The sequence below is a fragment of the Bos grunniens genome, chromosome 14, assembly GCF_055505025.1.
Source record: "Bos grunniens cultivar Pamir isolate PY7600 chromosome 14, Bosgru_T2T1.0, whole genome shotgun sequence".
Taxonomy (NCBI): domain Eukaryota; kingdom Metazoa; phylum Chordata; class Mammalia; order Artiodactyla; family Bovidae; genus Bos; species Bos grunniens.
In genome coordinates, this window is record NC_141178.1 from 68,495,894 (window position 1) to 68,501,709 (window position 5,816).

General features: G+C 42.7%; 1 long non-coding RNA gene across 1 annotated transcript; it reads left to right on the top strand.

Moving 5' to 3' along the window:
* The first annotated feature begins 224 nt into the window (after positions 1-224).
* Positions 225-5,251, top strand: LOC147359618 (uncharacterized). The gene is made up of 3 exons (XR_015141071.1): positions 225-2,171; positions 2,498-2,712; positions 2,928-5,251. It is a non-coding gene; the product is annotated as an uncharacterized LOC147359618 (long non-coding RNA).
* The last annotated feature ends 565 nt before the right edge of the window (positions 5,252-5,816 follow it).

Genomic DNA, 5,816 nt, shown 5'->3' on the forward strand with positions numbered 1-5,816 from the left:
ATGCAGCATTAACTCAGTTTTTCCTTTTCCTCTTCCTCCTCCTTTAACTGGGCCATGATTCCCCCAGAGCAGTTACGTCCAAGGGTTTCAGACAGGTTTCTGAGAATTTAGCACATGCATACTGATTGTAGAAATAAACTGATGGAAGATGGCCCCACTAGGAAAAGGAGCCTGAACTTTCCATATAAAGATGGCCCAGGGAGAGGGGAAAAAAACAACCTCGGGACCCTGACTAATTTGACAAATGAATGTACTACCATGGGAGGGTCTGAGTCATTAGAGCTTTGGGGATGTGCCAACTAAGATAAATAAATTGGATTTCAGCCTGTTGTACTGAATCACTACATCCCTGCAGGCGCTTATACACGACATTAACCTGAGCATGATGTCTGCCATTTTGGCAAGGTCAAAAAGATTTCTTTCCCACCAGGGGAATTTTTCTCTCACCTAGCAATTTACAAATTTCCGTCCCCATGGTGAAGGACTAGATCAACACTTATCAATACCGACCTCAGTCTCTCAGTCCTTTTCCTTCCTCATCCTCAAGCCCCACGGCCTTCTGCCTCCTGAGTTATTATGTAAATGACTTACAGGCAGAATCTAAAATCATCGACCAGGAACCCTCCTACCTTGACAATCTCTAGTTAACCGGATTTCTGCTTAACTGAAGGTTAAATAAAACCTCCTTGTTTCAGGCCTTGTTAGTGAAAATCTTTCTAAACTGTGTTAGTTCACTCACCTGCCTAAGTTTCTGGAGCAGAAAGAAAATAATTACATTTTTGCTTGATGATCAGACATCTTGCAGTGCCTTGGGGCACTATTCTGCGAAACGGTTTGGATTAAAATTTCACTGTAGTTGACTTTTGTGAGAAATGGGGCCCTTAACTGTTTTAAGTTGAAGAAGAAATTTTAATTTAATTTTGTTGAGAGAAGCATCTTGCTTTCCCTGTGCTTAGCAGAGTATCAAGGCATTTCCTCAAAAATGCTAATAAGTCGATGAATGTCTAATACGAACTTATTTATTGCTGTTTGTTTTTTTTTTCCCCAATAATAATTGTATCTGTTCGATTAATCACTAGAGATGGTTCCAGATGTTATGCTAAGCACTTTATATGCTTTATATCATTGTATCCCTGCCACGCAGTGAGTGGGCTTTGTGCTGTGGGTATTCAGTTGTGTCCAACTCTGGTGGCCCCATGAATGGTAGCCCCCTAGGCTCCTCTGTCCATGGTATTTTCCAGGGAAGAATACTGGAGTGGGTTGCTATTTACCCTACAGATAAGCCACAGAGCGGTTGAGTGACTTGGCCAAGGTTCCAAAACTAGCAAAGTGCAAACTAGAATCCACGTTACTTGAGGAGTTTTATGGATGGTAGTCTCCATCTGCATATGAAGCTATATAGAAAGAAATGACCTTAAAACCATAAGGAAAAGGAAACTACATGAAATGAGAATTGAGGTGGGTCAGACAGATATGCACAGGTACCTCTACCCACACCCAGAGACATACACACACACAGACCCACAAGCACCCTGGTCCTAGACTCCCAAGGACAGTGTAGTAGTTTAGAGATGCAATTTTTAAATAATCTGCCAAAAAAAAAAAAAAAAAAAGGGCCAGGTTGTTTGTTTTATAACTTACGGCTTTTTGTGAACTGACACCTTTGTAAAATAACATAGATATAAATCATTAGAAGAATGAAGTAAGAACATAATAAAATGACCTTTAAGACCAATTTGTAAAATAAGTATTAGCTTTAGCATACATAAAATAAAAGTCAAATAGTTATAAAATTTCTACCAGCTCAGTCTCGATTTCTGTTCTCCTTTCTCTGTGGACAGCAGTTGGTGGATCTACAGAGGTACTCACATTTTCCCTTTGCAGGGCTAGGTCAGACCGACCTTTGCTTCTCCAATAGTGGTTACCAATAGGCAGTATGGGCCTCACCTGGGAGCTGAGCATGCTGGGAAATGTGGGATCTCAAGCCCTCCCCAACCCTGCCCTGATTGGCTGAACCAGGATCTGCATTTCAACAAGATCACCACTCCAGTATTTTTTCAGGGGAAATTCCATGGACAGAGGAACCTGGCAGAATATAGTCCATGGGGCTGCAAAGAGTCGGACACAACTTGGCGTCTAAACAACAACAACAACAACAACAGGTGATGCTGGTGAGTATTAAGTCTTGGGAAGTAGTGATTTAGAACAAAGACTCAGAAGTCTGACCACTAGAATTAGAAGTGTTCTAATTGAGATCTTTATCTCTCATATCTATGTGACCTCGGGCAAATTACTTAACAGCTCTGTGCTTCCATTCCCTAGTTTTAACAGTACACCCCTCTCTGGGCTGTTGTAAACTCTGCAAGGTAATGGGCCTGGCAGGTAAAGGGCAAATGAGAGAGTGCCCAGTGGAGCCTAGCACTCTATAAGGTAAGGATGCCAAAGCTACTGTTGTTATTGCTAATGATTTTTTAAAATACATTTCTTTTTTTCTTAGGCCATCTTGTTGTCTTTGAGACAGACACACTCAGGCTAAAGACATTTACTTGGATGTTTGATGTTTAATCAGTTGTGGGCCCTTATGGAGGGTTTCCCCACCCACTTCCTCATCCGGGTCTTTTGGCTTGGGCCTATTGATGCTACTTGGGCCCACTTGGACAGTTTCCTCACCCCGCTCAGCATCATCTATTGGTACTAACCGTCCTGAACAGGGTGAGTCTACAGGAGTCACGGGGTGAAAGCCGATGAGTTCTGCTGTTCCAAGCTGTTGAGGACAGAGCTCACTAGGGCCTGGTGGATATTTCAGGCCCTAGTCAAGAGGGGAGGGGCAGTTCAGCTGAGAGAGGAGACATGCCCTGGGTGGTGGGGTTTCTGTGACAGCAGGGATGCTGGTTGCTCCCATCTTTTGTCTTTTGTTCATTCTACAGATAAAAGCCAGTGTGTCCTCTAGTAAGATGGACGCTTCTGTGAGCCTGGAGCTAGGAAGAGGCAGCAAACACAAGTGAACACTCAGTGTTTCCTGAAGATTTACACAGAAACCTACCCACAGATGCAGGAATGCTGGGTTTATAATAGGTGTAGCATCACTTGTTCTTGTGTGCCAAGATAAGGGTAAACAAATCTCATGCTGTGATGGAAGTCCCTATCTGTGGAAGCCAGGAAAGATTCCCTGCCCTGTTGCTGAATTGTGTGCCTGACAGGTTATCCTCAGAGGCTTGTTTTAGGACACTTCATCTGGAGGTCACATCGGGTCCCGCATGTGAACGGTGGAAGGACATGCCTGGGTGCAGAGGAGGGTGAATCCTCTGTCCCTGCTCAGCTAGAAGCTCAGAAATGGAAGCACCTGTGGCAGAGGCTAGAGTATTTGAAAAATCCTGGAGAGGAACTGGGTGGGGAATCAAGTGACCCTGTGAGCCTGGGCCTGATTGAGGAAATATGCCAGGAAACCTGTGTTTCCACTCTTGACCTTGGTCCAGCAGTCATACCCACCCTAGACCCACCTCTGCCTTTTATTTTGTCAACAGCAGGTAGATAAATGCTCTCAAGTTTCCAGTTTTTCATTTCACCTCCAGAGAAGGAAGCCTACACTGACCCGTAGGAACTGGCTGGCTGTCTCCACCACATCTTCTGCCTCTAGAGGACAAAGGCAGTGTCTTGATCATCTCTGTATCCCTTATGTGTAAGCTTTCTACATGTGCTAGTAAAGTTTACAGAAAAAGAAAGAAAGCCAGAGCTCTGAGGGTGAATCTCTTTTAGAAATACAGGAATGTAACTTAAAATTTTGGAAAAATTATCATTCTCCTATAATATTTGGGCTTCCCAGGTGGCTCAGTGGTAAAGAATCTGCTTGTGAATACAGAAGACTTGGGTTTGATTCCTGGATGGGGAAGAGCTGCTGGAGAAGGAAATGGCTACCCTCTCCAGTATTCTTGCCTGGGAAATCCCATGGACAGAGGAGACTGGCGGGCTACAGTCCATGGGGTCACAAAGAGTTGGACACGACTGAGCGACTAAACAACAACAGCATATAATATTTACTATTTGGTGTTCTGTCTTTTAAAAAATAATTCTAATCAATCTATATGTAATTATTATTATCCCACTTTTCAGATATTGAAGCTGAGCCTCCAGAGCCAAGAAAACACAGCTTTCATGTAATGAAGCCAGGATTCAAATCCACTAATGTAGACATCCAACCCCGCTTTGTCCAAGCTGATTCTAGAGACACCATCCCAGGTCCTCTGGGTTGTGTTCCTTTGGGAATTTCCCTGAGCCTAGGCCTGGGCCCCATGTTCCCCCCTGCCCTTTTTTTTTCTTTTTTTGGTTTGTTTTTTTTTGTGGGGGGACAGAAATCAGTATTTTTTAAAACAAATATTTATTTTTTACACTGAAAGATAATTGCTTTACAGAATTTTGTTGGTTTCTTCACATTTGTTAATCTGCAGGAGGAATGGACTAAGACCCCACAGGACGGTTGTCCGGTGGGTGTGAGAAGTGCAGAAGAAGGTGGACAGCAGGGAGACGGGGCTTTAAAACTTGAGCAGTGTCAAGTGTGAGTCCCCAGGAAATTGTGTTGTTGCCACAAGACTTGGACATTAGAAAAATTAACAGAGAGCCAGTTACCATCTCAAGGCCTTCCAAGGGCAGTTCAACCCAGGGACCAGAAATCAGGACTGAGGAGTGCCCAGGCTAGTGTGATAGAGGCCAAGTTGATCCCCGAAGATGTGTATAGCCACAGCTGTGTGCAGAGTAAAGGAGACATATATGCATGTATATATGTCTGCATGAGCACACACACACACAGACACAGCCATCAGGAGAGCAACTGCGTGCAGTCAGAGACACACAGACAGGACAGGGTTCCTTTATATTGCAGAAAATACCACTCAGATTATCAGGCTTCCCCTGAGTCAAACTTTGCAGATTATCAAGATTTCTTGTTAGTCTTATTAGTCATGCTTTCCATATTCCTGGTCCAAGCTGTGTATAGTACTACCTCTTGTAGAAAACGAAGGATGAGATACATAGACACACACACACACAATGTTTTTTCCCATGATTTTTCCACATTTAGACTATGTAAATTTACCTAAAAAGCTTATGAGCATGGTTGGCTCTGAGTAGGAACCTAAGGGCTAGAGGTGAAAAGAGAATCACTTTGCATTACCTTCTTTTTTTAATATTTAAACCTTTCAATTATGGATGTGGGTTCTTTATTCAAAACAATAAAAAAACCAAACAAACAAAAAAACAGACTATGTTCCCATGTCTATATTACACTCCGATGTTTCTGAATTGAGTCCTGTGAGTGAATGGTTGTTTCTGAATGTGATTAACTCTGGGAGCGTTTATGATAGGTTGGAGGCTGTTTATGTTTCAATGTAGAGAAGCAGATTGATGGAAGACCCTTGGAGGTGAGGAGGATGGAAATTCTCTAAGGGAGGTAAATTTCTCTAGCCTCAGCCAGGAAAGGCCAGATTAACCACTAGGGAGTGATGAGTGTCAGTAAATTCCAGTAAATCAGGTAAGAAATAAGCTAGACTCTTCATCTTGACATCTGGCTGAATTGGAATATCTAGGAGTATTGGGAGATTTGAACTGAATTTAGGGAATTTTTTTTTTTAAAGGTAAGATGACTGTGTACACCAGACATTTGTTTCCATGGCCACATAACTGAGATGCAGACTTTAAAAGGACTAGCTGACTTTGTTCAGTACCTGCATGTAGTAGAACAGTGAGTAGTCATTTTGCTGGTCTCATCACATTTAACCTTTAAAGACTCATACCAAGTGATATTCCATTTTACCTGTACAGAA